Source organism: Pithys albifrons, chromosome 7 (assembly GCF_047495875.1).
Source record: "Pithys albifrons albifrons isolate INPA30051 chromosome 7, PitAlb_v1, whole genome shotgun sequence".
NCBI lineage: Eukaryota > Metazoa > Chordata > Aves > Passeriformes > Thamnophilidae > Pithys > Pithys albifrons.
This window is the reverse complement of record NC_092464.1, coordinates 54,128,318-54,154,118: the sequence shown is the minus strand read 5'-3', so window position 1 is coordinate 54,154,118 and position 25,801 is coordinate 54,128,318.

The window sequence follows — 25,801 nt, the reverse complement described above, 5'->3', positions numbered from 1 at the left end:
GGGAAGAGAATAAGCAAGCAGCTGTGGGAGAGTTTTGCTGCTGGCTTAGGTCAACCCACCCAGGAGCTGAATATTGCTGGTTGGAAAGGCAGGGAAGGAGTTGGGGAGAGAAGCAGCTGTGGGGAGTGGGGAAAAGCATTACAGCTGGAAGATTACAGGCAAGAGAAGTTTTGAGAGCAATTGATAAGGAGGATGAGGAAACTTGCTGGGAAATGAAGGAGCAATCACAGGCAGAGAGTGCTGGTGATGTGGCAAGAGCAGGGCACAGGCTGCGCAACAGTGGGAGAAGTGAATGTCTGACAGGCTGGCAAGAGGAGGGGGACAACCAGGGTGAGTGGCAAAGAACAAGAAAGGTGTCCAAATGGACAGCAAATGCAGCTTCTGGACACCACAGAGAAAGAATGCAGCATATGGAGCAGCAAGCTGTGGATGAAGAGAGGCAGCAGACTGAGTTTTGAGAAGACACACTGAGCACAGGGAGGAAATGAGGTGCAGAGTGTAGGCAGGGGGCTGGCAACAGCAGGGAGCAGCAAACATGCTGGGGAAAAGAGGTGGCCAACATGAAAATTGAGCATGGTCAGGTATTGAGATGAGGTGATGAGTCCAGGAAGGGACCAGTGTAGAGAAATGATGATGGGCAGCAAGGAAAGGTTGAGAATGCAATCCAGAAAGACAGCTTTGAAAAACCATAGGAAGGATATGTTCAGAATTACAACAAGAAAGTGGTGGGAAGAACAAGCTGGCAAGACAGCTGGTGAGAGCAGGTAGCTAAGGGAGGTGGGGAGGGCAAGCAGCAAAAGAGGGGGCTTGTTCTGTGTGAAGTTGGCAATGGACAGCAATACATGCTGGGAATGACTCAGGTGAGATAAGGAGGGTCAGGGAACACAGAGTGGCAGGAGGAAGCAGTAAGTGGAGAAGGTGGGTGATGAGGATGGGTGGTGACAGGCAGTGAGTGAACAAGCATGGACAGCAGATGGGAAACAGGGAGAAGTTGTGTGGGCTGTCTGCAAACAGGGCATCTCCTGACAGGTGGAGACTAAATGAAGTGGCAGGATGGCAAATAGGGCAGTAAATAATGGCATGGCCAGGTGTCCTCAGAAAGGTCTGGTCATTTGGGGAGCAAAAGCAAGCACTAAGTGGAGTGGCAAAAAAAGATTTTGTGTCTAGAGAGCAAGCACAGCTGCTGGGAGAAGAGGAGGAGGAGGAAACAGGCAGCAAAAGAGGCTGGCCAGAACAGGCAGTGAATGACAGTGGCAAGGCATGTGGTGTGAAAGTGCAGTTAAGTGAAGGGAAAGCAAAGGCAAGCAGAGAGGTGTTGAGTGTGGATGGCTGACCAGGACAAAGATATGGAACCACAAGGGAAGGTGACAGTGGGACAGGAAAACAGCACATGAAGCAGTAAAATGAGAGGGTGTAGGGGTGAGGGGGGAGGCAGTGAAGGGAAGCAGGTGAGTGCAGGTGCCAAACTAGGAGAAGCAGGGCAGGACAGGGACTGAGGCAGTAAGGTAAGCAGCAAGTGAGGTGGTGTGGCAGCGAGATGCAATAAGGAGAGGATAAACAGGAGTAGAGGACAGAAAGAGAGAAGACAGTGCTGATGTGGGGCTGAGTCCAACAAGGTTAGGCAGAAATGAAACAGGAGATACAGTAAGAGATTGCAGAAAACGAGATTGCAGCAGTGCCAGAGGCTGTAAAGGGGTTGGGATGTCACAGGCACTGGGGCTTGGCTGACATGGCCAGATGGAGGAGAAGGGGCAAAAGGAAGTGCAAGTGCCAAGCCAGTGTGTGCCAGTGATTGATGGGGCAGGAGAGAGGTGACAAGCAGGTAGGCTGAAATAGCAGGTGGGACAACAGGTGAATAATGACAGTGATGAGAAAAATACAACCCTGGGCCTTGCTGGCTAGAAAGTCTGGACTTGCTTCCCCCCTGCACTTGACTTTCTCCTGAAGAGGGAAGGGCTATACTCTTTCCCTCCTCTCCTCTCTGGAATAGGGCATTTTTTTCTTTCTCAGTGTCTCCGCAAAACACGGGGTTTGACATCTACTGACAACAATACTTAGTTCCTTCTAGGAACTCTGGGATGGTTATTAACACAACCAAATCCTTGAATCTAACCACACCAGCATTTCCTCTGCTCTGTGTTAATGACCTGAGGGGCTTACCTTTCAGGTTTTGCCTTTTGTTAAAGGGATTTGTTCAGGCATTTTTGTGTCACAGCCCGGAAAAACTGTGCCAGGAAGGTACAATCCACTGAGCAGGATAACTGGAAATAGGCATTGTCTAAATCTGACTATCATGGTGTGAAAATAGTTAAAAACTGGTTGTGAGTGAAGAAGTGCTTGGACTCATTTTGTATTGGTCTAATTGGTTTCTTAATAGGGGATTAGGAGTAATTTATTGCTTAAGTCAATGCTGTCTTGACTCACACTTCAAGTGGGCAGTAAAAAGGATAGATGCATCATTAGCAAAGCCCATATCAAGGATTTACAAATATGAAGAAAAAAAATGAGAAAAAGAATAATTGTTTGCTGTTTATGTTTGCACCTGAAGTGACTGAAATGTTCAAATTGGACTCATAGATCAGTTACATCTAATGGCAGATGCATATATTTTATCACCAGAGGTAATTTCAGGATTTGTGTAAAGCTGAATCGCAGTAAGCAAAGATCAGCTTAGTGTGCAATATCCTGAGAAGCAACAAGGAAGTGATGCAGTGGAGTTGCCTCAGCCCTTTGCCCTCTAAAACCCATGGATTGCATGCTGTTGGCTGTGTGGCATGTTTGAAATGAGACACAGAGGAAAGCAGCCCTGTTGACTTTGCCTGGAAGCTCTGTGGTCCATGTTTATATCAACCCATCCAAGGAACCCAGATCAAGTTTTCAGTTAGAGAGTTACAATGTTGGCCAAGTTCTTTTTCCTGCTCAATAAGAAAGTTCTACAGAGTTTGCACTGATGACAAAAACTGTCTCTTGGTGGCCATATCCTTCAATTTGACCCTCCCAAATATTTTGAGGAATAATCAGTGCCTAAACATCATTAAAAATGGAATCTACATCGAAGAGTTCTTGGTCACCAGTTCCCTTTTGGTCTCAATTTGGTGTCAGGCCAGCTTGCTACAGCTCACCCTTGGAAGAACCAGTGGATTCTGGTCATGCCATGCTTATTCTGTGTATAATTAAGGACCAGGACTGCCTGTAGGGTGAGTGATTATATAAAACATTTATTTCCTGCATCAAAGAGAGCTCACATTTAATTAGTTTTTCCCAAGTGAAACTGATACCATGAGAGACTGTCAGGGATCTAATTTCAGATTGTGTACCATTGCAAGTCAAGTTTCCTTGAAATATTTAAGGAAAAAAGTTTATCAAATAAAATGTCTGGCTGTTGCTGGGTTTATGTCACTCTTTGCATAAAAGTAGAAATGGGCAGTTGACTTTTTTTTCCTCTAAGTTTCAAGCTCTACTTGTCGATGCTCCCTGTTTTTGAAAATTCTAAAAGTGATTAAGGCAATTTTGCCCATGGATATACAAGATGAAAGCAGTTTGGGGAGGGCACCAACACTAATGAATTCTGGTTTCCTCTGGATTTGCATCCTCCACTTGTATACCTGCAGCTCCATCATAATAATGTTAGATTTTCACACACTTCATTAACAGTCCCTCTAGCAGCTGGTCATCAGTGTTGTCATCAGGAATCATCAGTGTTGTCACCCACTGCTGCCTGGAGAGGTCACAGGACAGCTCAGGTTGGGAGGGACCCCAGGAGGCCTCCAGTGCAACTTCCTGTTCAAACAGAGATAACTGTGCCATCAGACCACTCTCTGCAGTTTGTTCCTGCTGGGCTTTGAAAACCAGCAGGGATGGAGACTGTTCATGGTGCACTCTGCTTAGCAATGAAGTTCTAATCTTGGGTTTTTCCCAGAGCTGGTGAGGATGTGGTGCTGGCGAGGGGAAGACCTGCTTTGCTGTCAGATCATCCAGAAATCAACCAATCAAGTGGCAAAAGTCCCTCTGGGAGTGAGAGAGAAAAGATAAACAGGTAGGCAAATGCTGCATCCTATTTCCCAGGTGTCCTATTTCCCTGGCATCCTATTTCCCAGGCTAAAATTACAGCTGCAGTGACTGAACCTCTCCACAGAAACCCAGATAGAACCATAAAATTAATTTATATTGACAGTTTCTACATTCAGAAGAAGCATGTAGTTCCCAGTTCTTATTTTAAAAGCAATATTAAGATAAAGTGATGCTCTTCTGCCTTGCAGAAACCGAGTCTGGACAGAGTGAACTAAGAGTGTTTTAACATAAAGCACAAAGGAACAGTGTCAGTCACCTCAATGGTCTTTATTATTTCTGAAACAGCATTATTGGGATCACTATCTCTCATTAACAGGTTTATATCTGGTATCTCAAACAAGTTGCTTGCAATAGATGAAATTACCTCACTCTTGGTCTTGTCTTAGAAAAAAATACCATGTGCTTCCTGTGTACTGGTTTTGGCTGAGGTGGGGTTAATTTTCTTCACAGTGGTTAGTGTGGGGCTGTGGTTTTGATTTGTGCTGAATGATAATATAGATAATATAGAGATGTTTCTGTTTTTGCTGAGCAGTGCTAACACGGGGCCCAGGCCTTTCTGCTTCTCATACTGCAACTCTGGCAAGGGAGCTGGGAGGAGACACAGCTGAGACAGGTGACCCAGACTGACCAAAGGGATATTCCAGGCCATATGGCATCCTGCTCACTATATAAAGTGGGAGGAAGAAGGAGGAAGAGGGGGATGTTTGGAGCGAGTTAAGCTATGATCCCATCCAGGGTAAAAGTGAAACTGTAATCAGCTGATCCTTGTCTACAAATGAACAAACAAACCCTGAGAGTCTTAGAGGAAAGATCACCAGTACCTAAGTAAATATGTGCAGGATAAGATAAGGAAGAGCTTTTTTATGATTGGTTGAACATTGCAGAGAGCACAAATAAACAAAGCAAAAGGAATATGAAGGCCCTTGTACGCGTGAATGGGTTGTCACACAATAACAGATGACATTGTAATGGCAAGTAGGAATGGGATAGCAAGTTGTTTAGATGCATCTATTTAGATTATAAGACATATAAAGCCCTGTGGTGTCATCTAACCCTGCACTGGGTAACCACTATGATCAGGGCGATGTTAAATGTCAGGGAATTTGTTCGTTCCTTACATGAGAGGGTGACAGCTCACCTGAAAGGCTTCCTGACAAAAGGGACACAAGACATGTGTCTTGATTCATGCTCAAGTAATATATTCAGCCCAGATGCATCCCCCAACTTACAGAACTGCAGTGTATCAATTATGTTACGTGTACAAAACAAAGCACATCCCCTTGAAACCAGAAGAATTACAACGCTGGGATAAAAAGCAACCCAAATCCAGCACATTCAGCTAATGGAACCACTTTTAGATCTGTGCAGGTTTTAAAATATTTACACAACAGTATGCATAGGTTTGGTTAACTTTTAGTAATGTTTAGCTTTCCTAAATATTTAGTCTGTAAATCTCTGAAAGCCATTTATTGCCAAAGACTTACTTTCAGAGACTTATATATGTAACTGAATGATGAATATATTGAACTAAACCAGCCAGGAGATTTGAGGACAAAGTCAAATTAGCTCCATTAGTCCTAAAGTGATTGAATGGAAAGAATTTCCTTATAAACCCAGAGTAATGAGAGCTTTTTAACAATTCCAGAAGCCATTACCTCTTAGAAATGTATGAATTGCATGTTTTGTAATGAGTCTGTGAAATGTATGAGTTAAACTCACAGAGGAATACATAGTTTTTATTTTACTTCTGTCTTTTTCTACTGTCTTTTTTTTCCTCTTTTTAGAATGTGCAAAATTATGTAACTTGTAAATTATGGCCTTTTTTCCTGACTGTGATGTCACCTTTAGCTTTCCCTGATGGAATGTGTTACTGCCTGGCACCCCTGAGGGCTACATATGCCGATGTGCTGTGTGTCTGATCTCACCACCAAATGATAGGGCTCTATTGCAGCTCTGACGTGCTGTAATTAAAAATATTGCCTTCAGTGAATTACAAGGGGTTTTCATTAGAAAGTCTTCAGTACTCCCAAATGCTTCTGCAACTGCTCTCTGGTGCAAGAGATCGCTTTTATTTATTCACCAACCTTTGAGAATGCAGAAGAGTGGCAGAAACATGCTGAAGTCTCCAGGACTCTTAGTGGCCCCAAGAAAAGGTTGCAAACACGATAGGAAATGATGAAGATATTTTGTTTCACAACAACACATTATTATTATTACAATTACTAACCTTTCTGTGGCTGTTATTATTTAGGGAATCTCGAGGTTAGTTCTTGATCCCCAGTGGTTAATTAGTTGTACCCCAGCCAATTGGTTTCAGATGGTAGATGAGAAGTAATAAATGCAGAGAGGAGACTATGACGTGAGCCAGCAGAACAGAGAGGGGAGCAGGCAATCATTTCTGCAGGGATTTGTATGTAAGAATCAATTTTGGTTGAAAGGTGACTTCCTGTCCCTCCCAGCACCCTTCTGGACAAGCTGTTCCACTGTGAGATGAGCAGGTACCTGGTGCACTGGGTGAGCAACTGGCAGGGCTCAAAGGGTGGTTATGAACAGGGTTACATCTGGCTGGTGACCTGTGACCAGTGCTGTTCCTCAGGGCTCAATTCTAGGCCAATTCTGTTCAATATTTGTATTGATGACCTGACAGGAGTTGAATGCATGATTAGTAAGTCTGCAGATGATTCTACACTGGGAGGGGCTGTTGGCTGTCTTGAGGGACAAGGGGTCTTGCAGAGGGGTCTGGGTAGATTGGAGCATTGGGAAATCACCAGTGGCACCAAACTGAACAAGAACAAATGCTGGATTATGCAGCTGTGATGGAGTAACACTGGACATGAGACTAAACTGGGAGGGGAGTGGGTGGAGACCAGCTCTGTAGAAAGGGGTCTGCGGGTCTTGGCTGGAAGGAGGCTCAGCAGGATCCAGCAGTGTGTGCCCTGGCAGCCAAGAGGGCAAACCCTGTCCTGGGGGTGCACCAAGCACAGTGAGACGGTCAAAAACTACACGATCCCAGCATGGGGAACAAAACTGGAATACTTTATTGAACACTTGACCACTTTTTAAGGTTTCAGGGAGACACATGCTAAGAGGTAGGAAGGGTTATGGTAATTTCAGGAATTTATGGAGGGAAGACAGCAGGGGATTACAACACAATCTGATAACATTCATTCTAGACTCTTTTCTTATGTTAAGGCAGGAGACAGCTTATCTTCAAGTTGATCATTACCAAGCCTCCTCTGTTCTTGGTGATGGAATTTCTCTCAGCCTTTGTTGACCAAGGCTTGCTGTTTAAGATTTCTAGCTCTTTTTGCTGTAAACTGGATTTCAGATTCCTACAGCACAGCATCACCATCTGTGAAAAGAGGTGATTATCCCACTGTATTTAGCATTGATGCAGCCTCACTTGGACTGGTGTGTGCAGTTCAGTTTAAGAAGGATGTGAAGGTACTTGAATGCATCCAGATAAGGGCACCAAAGCTGGGGAAGGGGCTGGCATGGGTGTCCTCTGAGGAGCAGCTGAGGGTTTGGCTAATTTGGAGAGGAGGAGGCTGAGGGGATGACCTCACTGCTCCCTACAGCTCCCTGAGGAGGGAAGCGGTGTCCAAAGGGGCCAAAAAACAGTGTCTAAAGGAGAGCACATGAGCAGTGCAAGTCAACTCTGTCAGGGTGCTGGGGGTGCTTCCTGGCCTCAGTGTCTGGGACTGCACTCTTCTGGAACCTCCTCCAACGCCTGCCAAGGGCCATGGGAATGTATCCAACCTCAGCCTGGGGCCTTCAGTCCCTGCCTCAGCCATTCTGGAGGTGTCACCATCTCTGCCCCAGTATCTTGGATGGTCCTGGGCCCTGCACTGCAGAGAGATGCTCTCCAGGATGGAGCCTTGTTATGGGTTCCCCTAGGTGGGCCTAAATTTGGGCTCTGAAGTCAGGACTAGGCCGAAGCTGTCAGCTGACTTGAGCTGGGCTGAGCTAACAGCTGACCTCTTCTAGCCAGTAAGTTTGTATTCCATACCACATTATGACATCATCTCCAGGGAAGTAGGAACCAGTGTGGGAGTGGTTAAGGCAGTGGCTTCTCAGCCTTCCTCTTGGGAGGACGCACGATGCTGTCCCAGGGGGGATGGAGAGGACCAGGCCCACCACTGGCTCACAGGGTACCTCAGGAAAGTGAAATGTGTTGTTCTGGGTCTCTCCTTTCTGCTTGAGTTTGTCTCCCTGGGGAATAAGTTATTTCTTAAGTAATGTGTAGTTAGGACAGTAGAATTTGTGTCTTCGTTAGGAAGTGGGGAATTTGTTGTTGCAGACTTGTGTGAGTGTATATTTGTACTCTCTTCTAATTGTCTCTTCCTTTCTGTAAAAATATACGTAGTTTTAGCATAAACGTGGTTTGAAGTGGTTTTCTTTCTTTCTTTCCCCTCTCTTTTCCTCCCTTTCCTTGGTGTTAGGAGGGAGGCTTTTCTCTCTGTACTTGGGGGGGTTGGCAGTTTGCTGTCTCAAACCGAGACAAGCCTTCAGACCTGGGTCGTACCTCATGATGCAGAACTCCAAGCATAGTGTGGTATAACTCTCCCTTTTCTCTTTCTCCTTCTTTTCTTTCTCTTCTCCTCATTCTCCCTTTCCCTCTCCCTCTCCTTCTCTTTTTCACATCAAGTAGGCAAGTTAATACCAGGTCATGAGAGCGGACATGAAGGTGATCAGCAGTGACACCTCATTTCTAATGTTTCTAAGCAATGTCAGGATGGTTTAGGTCCAGCATGTTGTCTCCATTTTGGTGTGAAACTGTTTGCTTTTGGGTGGTTCCATCAGTGGGGACTTTGCTGTTGCTGTAGTGACTGGTGATCTGATCCAGCAGTTTGCAACCCCCATGTAGACCTGTGAGTGAAAAACCAACATTGTCCATACCAAGTATTTCACCATCAAAATAAATGAAACATTACAGGTACAGGCAACTAATTTCATATCTAACCAGGAGGTCTCTGGCTTCCTCCTCTGAAGCCAGAGTTGCATTTAATAATAAGGGCTGTCACCTTATTATCTGAAGTGCCATAAATTTTAAATATTAATTCATGCAGGTTTATTTTTAGCTTAAGATCAAGCTTTGCTTTGAGGTGGTTTTTTTGTTTGCTTGCTGTTGTTTTGGGTTTTTTTTTGATATTTGAATCAGTTCTTAATATTCACATTAGCTTGTCTGAGTTGCTTGCATGATATTAAGGGTTGTAGTTTACCTTCTTTTAGTCACCCTTGGCTGCTTTGTCTTCATCTAGAACTATCTCACACCAGAGGTGTCTCTCAGGGAGGGTCTAGGATCTGCTAGATATGAACTGTTATTCTTCATTGCTTTCCAAACATGAGTTGTGGGAGGTAGGGAGGGAGGAAAGAGCTAAATGAGACAAGCAGTGGTCTGTGCAGAGGCATGAGACCATGTGCAAGTCCCAGGTTTGCTACAAAACTCCTTCCTGAGCTTTTGAAAGTGGCTTCAGCAATGCTGGGAAATGTTCCCGAGCTAGTTAGGTACCAAGAAGAGGGGCTGCTATTCACACAGCACTCCATTTAGGCTACTTAACCCCCTAACCGGCAAGCAGAGTATCTTCCAGGCCTGACTGTTTGTAAACATCCCCTGAGGCACCCCGTGCCTGCGCCTTTCTCTGTGAAATCCTCCTTCCCCAATCACACCTTTTTGAGGAACTGAGGGACAGACGCTGTTTCTCATTGTGTTTGGATGGCACCTAACAATGGATGTCATAATCTCTAGCCAAGACTATGATACAAATAAATAGAAGGAGTGATCTGCTATTATTTGCTTGTACTGCTCTGTCAGCCAGACATAGCAAGGCAATTTTACACCCTTCAGAGTGAAAGCATAGGTGAGCCTGCAGGTAGAATGATAAGATTGGAGATTGGATTAATCTTCCAAGAGGGATAGCAGGATCTGTATCACCTATCAGACATCTGAAGTGGTCTGGAGGAACTGCCCTGTTCCAGAAGCAACATAGACTAAAGGAAAAAAAAAAGGAAAATGGGGCAGAGTATCACTTGGACAGTGAAACAGTGACAATCAACAAGTCAAACCCCACTGGCTGTAGTTCTCCTTCCCCAGAGCACTGGCTTGGTTGTGAGTCTTCCCATTAGCTGTCACAATGGGGCAGGAGCCAACATCCCTGCCTGAGGAACCTCTGCAGGCTGGCATTTCTTAACAGGGCAAGAAAACAGGCTGTGCTGCCTGCTCGGTGGGTTCTACCTCCAGCTTGTCCCTTGAGTGCTTTTCTCACTCCCCATCTCCCTCTGTCTCTTTATAGTGGTCTGCAGTGACTTCCATTTGGTTCTGAAGGAGGCATATCAAGTGAGACAACCTGATGCTGCTTCTGGGAGCCCACCCCAGTTATCCTGCACCTTGTCCTCCCCCTCTCTGCTTTGTGGCACCCTCTGCCAAGACTGAATCACAAACACCAGCGCTAATCAAGAAAGGAAAGGGATGCAGCACTTCCCTTCTCAGTGCTGAGCCACACAGCAGCCTAAGAGCTGCCACAGCATATTCCTGGGAGCCAACTATCCTGCCAGCCATGGCACTCTCCACCTCTTATCTTTAGGCATGCTGGGGTTTTATTTACAGGATTTTGATCTTATTTTAGGCTCTTCCAAATCAGAACCTGAACACTGCTGTTATACTGTGGACACAAGGTCACAAGGGCATGCTACAGTTATGAAAGATTAATGAGATGCTTCATTAACCTTTGCACTTTTGACTGCTTGGAAAGATCTCATCTCTGTTATTTTCAAGAAGAAAGAAAAAAGCAGTGTTAGTAAAAGGAAGGAAAATACTTTGTTGTTATTAGACAGCTTTTGTGCCAGAATTTAGTGCTGCTTTGCTTTGCTTTTTATTCTCTGTCTGCTCATACCTTCCGCCATGTTCTTTCCTTGCTTTCTACTTTCTCTCTAGGTCAGCTCTTACATCACCCTGAAAAAAGAAGCAATCTTCTCAGTGGTGGAGGGGCAACTCAACAACAAACCACCCAAAATTCAGATTTTATTCAGGGAAGTTTGTATTCTCATGACTGTAGTTTTTATCTTCTGTCATTTGGCATCAGTTTTCCAACACCTCCCATGATTTAATGGTGATTTTAGAGGCAAGTTTATTGTAGGTAAAAGAAAGGTAACTTGCTATTCATGTAGCTGCCTTGTGACTACTATAAAGCAGTATGAGAACATTAAAACACATATCTAAAAAAAGCAAAATTTACTCTCTGAGACTAAATATTCTGCACTGCAGGACAGTTTTAGACTGTGCTAGAAATTCGTTTCTGTGCTGCAGTGAAGAAAATAAGTAAATGAGAAAAAACAAAACACAGCTTTGGTCAAGCGGCTCTTTTAATGTGTTCAGGTTTTGCCTTAGATAACTTGTTACCCAGTTCTTGATTTGGTAATTTTTGTCATACTGTACTTTGAATCTTTATAATTAGAATTCAGTGGATCAAGCACTGTACACAAAATTTTCTTACTGTGCTAAATTGCTTTTTGAATGTCTTAAATCTCATAGAAGTCCAGTAAGCCTCAGATTCCTGAATCATTTAGGTGTTCTTAAAACTTTCCTTTAGTTTATTTATTTCAGGGTTTACAGCTCTCCTTTCCAAAGCTAATAGTTGACAATTAGACAAGTTAGTGAAATAATTGCTGTGAGCCTGATATTGCAGAGGGGAAAAGTCAAAGACATTAAAGGAGAAGGTTTCACCCATGTTTAAGTGCTTCTTGTAAAGGCAACATCCACTTTTCCCTGCCCTTCCTCATTGGTTAACTCACAGATTGAGAGGTTTTGTCCATGTCCCTGCTTGAACTGGGTGATGGATACCAGGCTGAGCTCTTGTTCCAGAGTTCCTGCTGCTGCATCACAACCTGGTCCACCTCATCACAGCCACTTTATTCCCTGTGTTAAGGAAACACCCAACACAGTATGCAAAGCAAGGCGTGGAACTTCTATAACCTCTGCAAAACTGGAAACTTTGTCATTTTTTATTTGTCTGTAGGATCCCACATTGTCACTGAGGTTTAAGAGAGTCAGTCTTTTTGTCCCGTAAAAAGAAAATGAAGGAGGAAACACTGGTGGACTGTGACTCCAGAATGAACCTGCTTCTTCATGGAGAGAGGTGGGATGTGGAAAAAGCTGAGGGACAACTCCCACAGGCTCCTGGGCCATGATTTGCAACTGGACAGGCATTGGGTTTAAATCACACTGTTCTTAAATGTCACACCCATAACAAGCTCCTGGCCCATCCACCCCAGTTCAGAGGATGCTGAATTGTCACATCCCAGAGATTTCCTTTGAATTCCAGTTTTTGAATTTGCTTTAAGACATGGAGGCTTTTCACTGATTAAAAACAACTCTGAAGGCTGAGGTACCAGTCAGTGACACCCAGTTAAGTTTGCAGCTGTTTCACCAGACTGTGGGTGAAATCCTCATAGAAATCACTGCACAGAACTCCCTTGAGGGAGGACAGGTCAGACCAGGATCTCATTCCATAAGAACAGACAAAGGTCAGCAGCCCTTGGCAGCCTTTTCATTTGGCAGATGAAGATCTAAATCATTAATTTTATTTAAAATTTGCACCTCCAATAGATAAGTAATTTAGCTAGTACCTAAAGCATGCAACATGTGTTTGCTGTCTGAGAAAGGATCCTGGAGTCTGGAGAAAGGCTAATGCAGTCGAACCATAACAAATTATTTATAAGGAGCATCAGGCCTTGTGTTGCCTTGCCAAGGCCTGCTTGGAAATGCCCATCAATCGCCTTTAACTGGTGTGCCTAATCTCCCACTTCAATTTTAAGGCCTTTTTTCATCCTGATTTTTCCTGTAAATACACCTTTTTTCCCCCTCCTCACAGAGGAACTTTTGAAGGTCAAACGTCAGTCCCTCTTTTTATACTGGACCATTTAAAGTCTGTAGCGATGAACTCTCTATCGAACGCTTGTCTCCGTTCGAGATGTTTCTAACTTGGGCTTTTCACAAACTGTTATTGATTTCCGCCTCCAAACCAGTAAATCCTTTTGTGCAGTAAATTCCATAAATACAGCAGAGTTGGGAAGGCTTTGAATCTTCATTTGATCAAAAAGTTCCAAATCTCTCAGATAAATCTATAGCTCTCAGTGTCAGCTCGGCAGGTATTCAATCATCTTTCCTTGGACACTAAATGAAATGCCTTGAGTTTATGTTTAATTTTTGTTAAGCTTCCATGACATCTGTCGTAAATATATTGTCCTCAGGCGACTGCCAATTAAATACAATTTGCATTTATCATTATGAGAAAGAGGTTATCCACTTAATAAATTTAACTGACTCTTTTTCTCTTCTTTTAATTTATGATCACAGGCAGCTATAATTTCAGGAGGATGGAGGGGATAAAATAACTACCTGAATCTGCTTAATGTCTTCCTGTAAGGTTCCTTTAAAACTGGGTTAGTAAACTCTAAGTCCTATTTATTTGGACTATTTATAATAAATCCCATTAGAATCTGCCTTGAAAATATTTGACTTGGATGAAATGAACCTCGTACAGGCACAAAAGAGGCAGCACTGGCTACTACTTTAGGTGTAGAGTCTGCAACTGATCACCAAGTGCTCTTCTTGCCTCCTTTTTCTTTATCTGCTTGCCAAAGTGGGAAAAGCAGCTGTTTCAACACTTTTAGCTGGAGCTACTTCTTAAATTTGCTTGTAGATGCCTGGCTGTCATCTGCATATTTTTACAGGTAACCCAATTGCCCTCCTACCTGGAGCATTGTCCTTTCTTTGGGCTGTAAGGGCTTAGCTGGAAACAGCATTACAGAGGTGAAGACAGGAGGTTTTTTCCTGCAGAAATGAACTGTCATCAGACCTAGAATATATCTCTTTTATTGCACATCTTTTTATCATTCACTACAATAAGCGTTCAAAAGCACATCATGCAAAACACCTCCTAAAGACAAGCACAAATCAAAACCTCCTGACTCTATTAAGCATTAAAAACATCTCTTCATTAGTGATGCTGCTTTGATGGCATTTTATAACTTTCCCTACTTTGGAGGCCTAGTCTGTATTCCACCAAAACCACCTTCTTGTTTGTGTCCTGCAGAGACAATCCTTTGCTTCTCTCTCTGCTCTGTAGGCAGTGTCCTAATCTGAAAGATGTAATCTGAGTAAAATCCAGAGGATCTGGTTTGAGTTTGATTTTCAAGTTTGCTGCTTCTGCTTCAAACTCAGAGAAAGGAGATTTATGCCTGAAAGTTTGTCTTCCCATTATTTGTCCGCATCTCTAACCTTTTCTTCCAGCCTTTATTAATCATATTTTAGCATATCACAGCTACAGCAATACTACTACTGTCAAAAGAAGGCAATAACTGAAGGCTCATTTGAAAAAAATAAAGTAACCTTTGCAGGGTCATAGATTTGAATTGTTTACCATTCCTCTGGATAAAACCATCGAGTTTTGGTTTTTTGACCTATTTCACTTTTGGCCATATATTTTTCCCTCTGATATTCCTGCAGTCTCCAAAAACTTTTTCTGATTTTAAGAAAGTGGCTTTTGGCCAGATAAAACAAGAAGGCCACAAACTACACTCAGCTAAATGAAGACTTTGTTATGGTTTTGTAATTTCTTTCCTCTTAATTTACCAAACCATCCCTAGTGCTCTTTAACAATCCAGTTTAATGCTTTTTATTTTTTGCATTCAAACAAAAAATTTTGTTGATCCTTTATGTTAGTTATGAAGTTCTGCTTTTTCCATGCCTACTTATTCCCAAATGCAAGGTGAATGTAGCCAAGTGAAATTCTTTTATCACAAGCAATAAAGCCAGTAGCTGTTAAATAGTACTCTGTCATTTCCATTGGCTTTGTTGCATCTTTAATGAAAAGCTTGATAAAAGAAGTGCATAGGAGCACACAAGAAATGTTGTAGGATAATAGTTCCTCCCTGTAAAAGTTTGCAAATCCCTGAGCTTGATCACAGAGAAATGGCATCATCTTCGCTGTGATGCCGTGTCACGTTTGGCAAATGTTTGAAAAGTGATCAGTTACTAAAACTTCTTTCAGGCTATGCTTGTGTTTATTTAAAAAAAAAAAAACAAACAAAGAAACAAAACAACAAAAAAACCCAAAACCAAACCAAAAAAAGCCCCAACAACAACAAAAATAACCATCCTCTTTGTGCATTAACTCTCTTTAATTCCAACATAAAAAAAAAAAGAATTGGTTTTTTTTCCTGTAAACTAAGGTAATCTTTGGAAAAGTTTTGTTTTCCAGCAATGTCTCTCCAAGTTACTGGAGTACTGCCAAAGGAATCTGTGTGCTGGAGTGAGTCACTGTCATGTTCATAAGGAGGATGAAGAACCAACCCAGTGGCTGAGAAAAGAATATTTTCATTATTAACAATTTTGTGCCTTAGGGTTTGGCCCAGTAAGTTACACACTCATGCACACAATTATTTATCCATATCTATTTATTAATATATACTCATATATGTATATACTTTCATACATGTGTACATACAGAGTGGAATCTGAAAGACTCAATCCAAGAAACATGACAAAGGATGATTTGAGGGCACTGCACTTATAGTAAGCCCAGAGCTGTGCAATCAGTAAGTGCCAATGACCAGTATATGTGACCAGCAGCTCTCTAACACTTTTAGATGCAGCATCTCCACCATGTTGATCTGATGGACCACATGCTCTGAAAATCAGACAACTGGCAACAAATAATTGAGGAAAGTGGGTCAAATTCAACATCCATTTGGCAGATGACAACACCTGCTGCTCACCTGTCTGCACTTTAAGACCTGGCCAGCTTGCAAGTCATCAGCATGGCTTTGTTTGGGCTCTACCTTAGGAAAGGATGCCTGTGAAGTCCCAGGTGAGCACCTTCTTCTATTTCTCTGTACAAGGGAAAGGAGGCACTCAAAATAAACTCACGAGGGATGGAAAGTAATTGGGAAATAACACTCTCTGTGAAACACTCTGTTAAAGCTGCTTTAACCAAGCATTTATTTGCACAGTGCCCTACATTGCATTCAGTTTACTTTATGTGATTTGACTTTTTTCCTCTGCTTTTATCTGGAGTCTGGTACAAAGTGGAAACCCATTAACTGTTCTACACTAAAGAAACATACACAAAGCACGAAGAGCAAGAAAATTAGAAGCCCCCTGCAGCCTGACTAACATGGACCAAGGCAGGGCTAACATCCTGGGAAACTGGTCTTGAGCTCTATATATCAGAAACTACACAGATTAGAATCATCAAGGTTGGAAAAGACCTCCAAGATTGTTGAATCCAAGCTTTGACCAAATACCACCATTCCCTCTAAACCATATCACCAAGTGCCATGTCTACTCATTTTCTGAATGCTTCCAGAGATGGTGACTTGGCCACTTCCAGTGCTTAACCAATATTTCGGTGAAGAAATTTTCCCTACTATCCATCCTAAACTTCCCTTGGTGCAACTTGAGGCCATTTCCCATTGTCCTGGGAGAAGAGACTGACTCCCACCTCGCTGCAACCTCTTTTCAGGTAGTTGTAGAGAGCGAGAAGGTCTCCCCTGAGCCTCCTTTTCTCCAGGCTGAACACGCCCAGCTCCAGCAGCCATTCCTCTTAGGACTTAAGTTCCAGACCTTTTCCCAGCTTTGTTGCCCTTCTCTGGACTTGCCCTGAGACAGGTCAGTGTCTTTCCTGTGGGGAGGGGGTAAAACTGGACACAGGACTTGAGATGCAGCCCCACCAGTGCTGAGCACAGGGGAATAATCCCCGCCCTGGTCCTGCTGGCCACACTATTGCTGACACAGGCCAGGGTTCCATTGGTCCTCTTGGCCACCTGGGCACGCTGCTGGCTCGTGTTCAGCTGTGAACCAGAACCCCCAGGGCCTTTCCTGCTGGGCACCTTCCCAGCCACTGCTCCCCAGTCTGCAGTGCTGCCTGGGGTTGGTGTGACCCAAGGGCAGGACTGGACACTTTGTCTTGTTGAACCTCAGTTGGCCTCAGCCCGTCGATTCAGCCTGTCCAGATCCTTCTGCAGGGCCTTCCAACCCTCCAGCAGTTGGACACTCCCAACTTGGTGTGCTTTGTGAGGCCAAGCAGTGAATTCACAGACAGCAGGAATAACCTGCTGAAGGCAAGGTATCCCCACATGGAAACTGGTATGCATTTCAGTGTGATATGTCAAGGGGTTGCTTAAACCAAGGCGTACATAACTCTCTTGGTTTCAAAAAGGGGTGGAGCTGTTGTGCTGGACATTATGTAATAATGTTAAATCATCCAAACAAAGAGCTTCCCTATTGAAGTTGAAGCTATCTATGTATTTCCCATGGAAAATGTCACTGAGAACATATGGATTCCTGCCAAGCACTTCTATAAAGTGGCTGGTACTACAAAACTGTTTTATCAAAGAGAAAAAAAAATGGCTTGTTTGGTGGCTTTTGATCCATCATCACATTAAGACCCTGTGCTTTATGCCACCCATATATTTTCAAACTTCAGTCACTATGCTTTTACCTTTTGGACTTTCCTTTCAAGCTTAGGTGCTGTGAACAGTTCAGAAATTGCAATTTCAAACTGGCAGCTTTTAAAATTTGCCCTTCTCAAAAATTGTCTTGTCAAGTGTCAGAGACCTAGAGTTAGAAGTAAACAGAGTTGACAGGACCATTTAACTTCTACTCTTAGGCATTCCTCCTGTAATGATACAAGGATGGCATAAGGAGATGCTAGAATCCATTCTTCATTTCCTGTCCTGACATACTTTAGGTAGTTAATGCAGGACTGGTTTATTGCTGAAAAAAAAAATCTTTGTGATATTTAGTCAAATACTTTCATTGCTAATCTTGTGTTTAGTAGGCTGGTTTTCTGTCAGCTTCTGCTCTACCCCTAAAGTTTTTGCCAATGTCAGCTGCACTTTTCTGGGTGGGTAAACCCCTTAGAAACACTGAGACCCAGCAAACTCTGTGGTGAGAGGAGGCTGGGGAGGAGAACTGAGACAATTGTGTGATTTTTGTACTAGCAGCGAGTCCACTTAGAAGCTTATCCGTGAATCACAGAAAACAGGTTTTATTGTTTCTAATATTCAGAAACTAGTTAAAGTTTTTCTTTTCTCATGTCCATGTTCATCACTGAGAATAAATTGCACTCACAGTTATTCTTCTCCAGGTCCAAGCATGCTACCAAGTTGGCTTGTTGTCCCCACACAACGCACACTCAGTTCTGGCAGTCTGTATTGAACATATTTCTTCAGTCTTTTATCACTTTGGTTGCCCTCATTGGATACTTTCTGATTTATTTCATATTTTGGGTTGAAGCCAATGCTTTTCCAACAGCACCACCTTGACTTACAAGATCAATCTCGGTATAATAGCAATGAAGGTAATGGCAGCCCCAAAGTGGTGTGTACAGCTGCAGAGCTGGCCCTGCAGAATTGATGTAAACCAGTGCTGTTATCACTCCCTCGATTCCTCACTGGGTAATGCTACTGTTTATGCATTTCCAAACAGCAATCAGCTCTTTTTGCAGCAGTGGCTTCACACTTCATGCTTGTCTGGAGTTAATGGGCTCAGGCTGCTCTGGGACCCCTTGATTAAGCTTTGGTATGGTGAAACACTTCAGGTGTACTGGGTTGGATCTCAGACCCAGCCTGCAAAGCAGAGCCTCTCTCTTTCCCCAGGGAAGCACCTGGAGCATATGGTTGGTTTTTTATAGCACTTGCTGTAGTTTTAGCTACCTCCTTTACAGTTTTAACTGCTCTTCTTAGTGTGTCTTAGCCTATTTAGGCCAAACAGCCCAATCTGGTGGTCCACAGTTAGACATTTAAAGCACTAACCGAGCACTAAACAAACAGGCTGACTTCTGTCTGAATTTTGTTTCCCCTCAGCTTCTTTAAAATCAGTAGGATTCCCAAGTGCTGGAGAAGTCTGAACATCATGTCACTGTTGGGGCATAAGACTTAAGCGTTGCTATTGTCAGAAAGTGGAATTTAGGAAAAGCTCCTCAGACACATGTGCAGTGGGAAAAGAGAACTTTAATGAAGATAAAAACACAGCAAATCCATTCCTGTGTGTTTGCCATGTGTTACCCCACCCTGCTGTAAAGATCTGGGTTCAGGAATGGTGTAACTCAGGTGATTTATGATGTCAAGGATACTGCCATCCTTCAAGTGAGGTCAGTGGGAATACATTTAGCCAGTCCCACCCCTGGAAATCTCTTCCCTCAGACTTCTTCACTGCCCCAGTCCAGGTGGAATGAGAAAGGGCTACCACAGCTCAGCTGCTTCTGAGCACCAAGTAGAACCTGACTTCAGCAAAATTTCAACTTTTTATTAGATTGTTACTCCTGGAGTATCAGAGAAGGAAAAATGTCTTAATTGTCTCTTCAGTTGGACTGATTAGACTTTTCCTATGTAACTGATAAGGGAGCTCTTAGTTCAGGAGCTGAGGATTATGTCTCTGGGAGGATGAATCCTGCTGGAGTTTGCAGAGGCAGCTGACTCAAAGACACCACTGTAAGGTACAGGTGTGCCAGACTGAAGTTCAGCAGCAGAAATGTGCTGCCTGACATAGTTATTCCTTACATGGTGTATTGATTATTGCTATGACTAATGTAATTACTGTGTGAACTGATTTTGTCACAACTGTCCATGATTATATACATACATACACGCATATAAATGCTGGAGAGCAGCCAGGCAGAAAGGGACCTGGGGGGACTGAGTGACAGGAAGCTCAACAGGAGCCAACAGTGTGCCCAGGTGGCCAAGAAGGCCAATGGGATCCTGGCCTGGATCAAAACTAGCGTGGCCAGCAGGCCCAGGGCGGTGACCCTTCCCCTGGACTCTGCCTTGGGGAGGCCACACCTTGAGTGTTGTGTTCAGTTCTGGGCCCCTCAGGTCAGGAAAGAGATTGAGGGGCTGGAGCGGGGCCAGAGAAGAGCAACGAGGCTGGAGAAGGGACTGGAGCACAAGTGCTGTGGGGAGAGGCTGAGGGAGCTGGGGGTGTTCAGCCTGGAGAAGAGGAGGCTCAGAGGTGACCTCAGCACTGTCTGGAACTACCTGAAGGGAAGTTCCGGCCAGGTGGGGGTTGGTCTCTTCTCCCAGGCACTCAGCAATAGGACAAGGGGGCACAGGCTCAAGCTCTGCCAGGGGAAATTGAAGTTGGAGAGCAGAAAAAAATTCTTTGCAGAGAGAGTGCTCAGGCATTGGAATGGGCTGCCCAGAGAGGGGGTGGATTCCCCATCCCTGGAGGTTTTTAAATGCAGATTGAATGTGGCACTGAGTGCCATGATCTGGTAAAGGGACTGGAGTTGGACCAAGGGTTGGACTTGATGATCTCAGAGGTCTTTTCCAACCCAATCAATTCTATTATTCTATATATATATAAATGTAATAAGTAGCATGTACACACAAAACCTCAGTTCTTTGTATGTGTGGTCCCTGTGGGAAATCTTGCTTTTTCCTTTTGAAGGAATATAAGCAGCCTTCCACTTCTGGAAATTCAAGTGGGTGCTTCCCAAGGTCTCCTTCTCTTTGAAACAAACTTTCAGTTCAAACTGGATTTCCTCTGAGGGGCCACCTGTGCCACCTCTTGGTGGTCCAACATGGTACTTCATGAGTACCAGGGAGAAGCTCAAGCCTGCAGATGAAAGAGGACCGTGGAGCTACAACTCCCTTGCAGCTTCTGAAATATCCAGGTGTTTCCCATCTTCCAGGAACTGCTCAGAACAATAAAGCTTTTGGTAGATGAAATGGGTAGAATTGATACTCAGGAGAGCCATAGACTGTGCTTTCAGTTATAGAATGTGCTTTTTTCGCACAATGTACTTGACCATCCATGGTCACATTTTAAGCAAGTAATTAAGCATTACTGTGACATGTGTAAGAAAAATTATACCCATTTAACAGATGTCTGAATGGAAACAAAGCAAAGCAGTGGCCAGTAGTCCCTGGGAGAGACAGAAGACTGGATTCATTTCCAACTGCTGTATCAGCCTCTTTCATAACAAAGCATATTCTCTTCCCACAGCAATTTTTGCAATTATTCCTTAGTAGATCAACTTTCTTTGAACTACAGCATTTGAGTGGATGTTTTAATTCCCCCTCATCACCTAACAAGGGAATTCTCTTTGTCCTTGGAGACTGTTCCTCTGAAATGGCTGTTTTACCTTGGGACAGTGACCTGAGGAACAAACTGGTGGCTCTGTAAAAGAGCCTGACACATTTAGCATCGCTGCATTGACGAAACAAGTTGTCTTCTCTGGGCTAGTGAAGAGGAAGCCTTTGAAAAATTCTTCCTGGTTGTAAGTAGCTGTTGTAGTCTCCAAAATGCCTTGTTGCTAGGCATTAGTTGTGTCTTATTTTGGCCACAGCTCAGATATTTTATAGTGCAGTATGCTGCCTTTCAAAAACAATCAACCTAGATTTTTTTTTCTTTCATACTTTTTACCTTGTATTTTATAAACCAATTCCACTATAAGCATATGAAAAAAACCAACTTTCTTTCTGCTGACAAAGCTGTTTTATTTTTGGTGTTATAATTTTGCATTACAGCTATTTTAACATAACACTTATTGTTAGAGGCTTATTTACAAAATAAAAATCATCATTAATGGGTAGAGCTTCTCAATAGAAACTGTTCCTATTTGCATTACTCCAACACTCTCAGGTCTCTTAAGAGATCTTGCCCTGGCCTTCATATTACACATAGATATTATAGACAAACAGTAAGATGCCATTTACTATTCCCATCCCTGAAGAGCCCTCAACCTTCTTGATAGCTGCCTGACTTGTGTGCTCATTACTTTTTTTTCCCCTCCCTTCCATATGCAGTTTATTCTTCCTTCCATTTAGCTATTTTTGCTCACAGGATTCATCCCCATCATGCCAGTGTTTGAAAACAGCAGTTATATTATTCTGGCACTGTGCAAATACCACAGCCCCAAACTGAAGCACTTAGAGGTTAAGATATAGGTTTGCTTCTGGGGTGGGTTTATTTAAAGAGGAAATTGTGCCTGAATATGAATAAGAATAGAGCTAGGGCGCTTTTATATTAGTTCCACTATGAAAACAAACTTTCATACTCAATCCTACATCTCTTTTATTTACTTTCCCTTTATAGCCATGTAATTCCCTATACTTTGAGAAAATGAATTGTGTCCCATGCTAGCATTAACAATAAGAGAAATAAACACAAACAACACATTACACAGGCAAACACTACAGGACACAGCTATTACAGGATATACTGGAATGGAAATTGTATGCTTCAGATGCTGAGAAAGATTGCAAGGTGTTTGTGTTTGGTTATTTTTATTCCCCTCAATTTAGCCCAAAGCAGCCGAGAGATGCTCGGTGGGTCTGTTACTCTGAGATGGATTACACGACACAATTGCCTCAGCAGAGGGAAAAGCCTCCAACTCCATGGAAGGCAATTTTATGGAGTTGAATTTGGAGTTCTAAGCAGAACATAAGCAGCCTCCTCTAGTGGAGGTGGAGGCAGCAAAGTGAGGCTCCTGGTTGTCGCTGGGTGGAAGGAGCCCTGCTGGAGGGGAGCAGCCCCAGAGCTGGGGAGGTGCTGCAAAGCTGTCCCAGTCCATCCTGCAGGTTCTGTGATGGCCCCACTGATAACTGTAACATTGTCCATTAAAAGCTGCCTTTGTTTTGTCTCCTCGGTTCCATATTTTCACTTTATTTTGCTCTTGTTCCTTTACTATTCTTTCCCCTACTCCAGGCTGGGTTTTTTGGGTTGTTTTCTTTCTTTTTTTTTTTTTTATGGTCCCCATCAAGCAGCTGTTGCTCGTGTGGGCGCCTGATCACTGCTGCTTTTCACTCGCCACAGCCCCTCCAGGACTCTCGAGTCATCAACACCTGTTCCTTATTCTTTTGAGTGGTGACTAAAAGGCACATTAACCAGATCCTTCCATGTCAGCCACAGAAATTGCCTATTGCCAAGGTAAACATAATCAGACTGAGGCTCTAATTCTGCTACCTTTCTTTTTGCCTTTCTTTCCTCTTTTCCCTTTTTTTTTCCCCTAGCCTCTTCCATCATAGAAGGGCAGAATTCCTGGTCCTTTCTCCAGAGCACCTCTCAGCTGTTCCTAATAGTGTCCTGCCTTGCCAATCCATGAGCCACTCACCTGTCTGCAAGTCAACAGCACTCTTAGTACCTGCTTTTCTCTTGAAGAAAGTTCTGCTCATAAACCAGCTGTGAGTTTAACTTTTGGGCCTGTAATTTTTTTTTTCCTTTCTTCAATGAAATGAAGAGAAATGAACCTTTCCTCTGACTTTGCCAATAGTTACAGACTGCAGTTTTCTCTCTGTAAAAATGCATTGTAGTTTGTGAGCCAGACTTCAGTTCACACTGCATTGTCCTCTTCGAAGTGTCATTTTAGTACAGGTAAGGAAGTCATAACTGATGTTATTGTTACAACTGTAGTTGCTTGAATGTTTATTAATGTTGATATAAAATGAATTAATTAGACCAGACTCACCCTCCAAGAAGTTAATTTTGGCAAAGCTTTGCTTGGTGGGCAGCAAGGAGGACTGGGTTGCTTATTTTTTGGAAAGTTTTGATAAGATGCTTAAAGAACCTCACAGAAGACAATACTAATTCTAAATCCCTCTGTTTTTAACGGGCAGAAAATTCAATTAACCATCTTTCCCCAGAGTAGCAACATAGCAGGCTCCAGCAGTTGTGTTACTATTGCAATATCAAAATAAAAAGTCTAGTCAGCCTTTTGCTGTAAAAATAAGTGAAATGCAGAGCAGGTGCTGTAATAACCATTAATTTACATTCACCAACTATATCTGTTGTAAAAGTAGATGAGGACACTGGAAAAACAAGTTATTTTTGGCACTTCCATGCAATATCATAAGAAAACTAGTGTAATGTGTTTAGCAGAGCAATGAATACATATTGGCCAAATTTATCTCTGCTATAATCCTGCAGAAATGGAGAATGAATTCAGTCCTAAATTTCACATTGTGCAAGGAAGGATAAGATTAAAGGAGTTTATTGAACATCACCAGAAGTTTTCCAGATCTGGTGCTAAACTAACTTTAAAAAACAGTCCCTTTCCTGTGGGGTTGCTCAGGTGCTGTATATACAATTAAATGAACTTTGCCATAGGGCAATTGATGCTATTTATTTATTTTTAGACATGAAAGAAAAACACTCAACCAGCCTTACTGGTTTACTGGTAGGGCTGAAAATCCTCACTGCATAGCACAGTGTTGAAATACTGAAATAATTTGCCCTTAAACACACAGGACTTATGTCACTTCCGTAGTGTTTGACAGCCCTTTTTACTTGTGGCAAAGTGTAAGAACCAGATAAACCATGTCAGAATTATTACTTGCTTCATCTTTTCATGACTTCTCTGCAAAGTTGTCTTTTTGTATTGAGCCTACAAACGAACAGATCGTGGTTCTAATACAACCAAGACATAAGTCCTTTGTGTCTCTGATTCTCATTCATGCAGGTGGGTGCTCATGATATTTTGTCTATATTTGCTTGTATTGCAAATCAGATTTTTTTTTTAAAAAAGCCCTGTTACATACCTGGCTCAGTTTTGAATGGAGCCTTGATTAATATCTTACTGGTGACTTGCTGAACCTGTGGAACACATCAGTGGGAATTGTTTCAGGCTGGCTATGAAGCCAAACTCTCAGGGTTTCCAGCTAAGTAAAAAAAAAAAAAAAAAAAACACACATAAAAAGAAAAAAAAATTGCCAGTTTCATTATAGTAGAAAAAATTGCAGAAGATTTTGTGCTATTGTTGTTGAAAAGTTTAAACTTTCCCCCTCTCCTCTGATGAAAACAATTGAGCAAATTCACTACAGATTTGCTGGTCGATTCAGTTCAAGGTGTGCATTTTTCAGAGAGGAAAAAACCCATGCTTGAAATCTTTTTTTCTTTTTCCAACTGGAAGTGTTACCATTTTGCTGCATTGCATCTTTATTTTTTTGGTAAAAGAGCCACTGCCCAAGAGTTTCATGCTGGGCAAAATTGAGCAAGGCGAGATAAGTAGTCAGAGGGTGACTTTCACTGATTGTCCCCCATCAATCACACAAAGGAGGAGAGAAGGAAAGAGGGGGATTCTCGAAGGAAAGAAGGAGAGGTATGATAGTTTGAGATGCTTTGGGAAAGAGAGACAGGGCAATAAAGGGAGAGGATGGCACCCACCTCTGTGTCACTCTTACGTGGCTCTGGCTCTAACTGACACGGGGGATACTCACACAATGACTGGGGTGATTTTCATTCCCAGATGCTTTCCCTGGACCCCTCCGCTGTGCAGTGGAAAGCAAATACTTCTCTGGAGGGCAATTCAAACAAGGAGCCTAATTTAGTTGTGCAGAATTGTCCTGCAGAGAATATCTACTCCTTTCCACTGACTGTAGGGGGCATCTAAATCTGGGTTTAGAGGTAGATGGTGTCATTACTTTCTCTTTTCCTGCACAGTTCTGATTTTAAATGTCATCAGTAATTGGACCATGTGATGTTTCTTCTGGAGGTCTGTCAGCTCACAAGGGAATGTAATTCAAAAGCCAGACTTGAAGGGGCTCAGTTCTTAGACTTAATGCATTTAAAAGATATGGGATCTAAAATTTTAATTTCTAATAACCAACTGGTAATGGGATTATAGAGAGGATATGGCCATAGGGACCATACCCAGAGTGCAGGATTGATCTTGACACGGGGAAGACAAAAACTCATGCAATATTGTGGACAGTTGTTTTATATCCA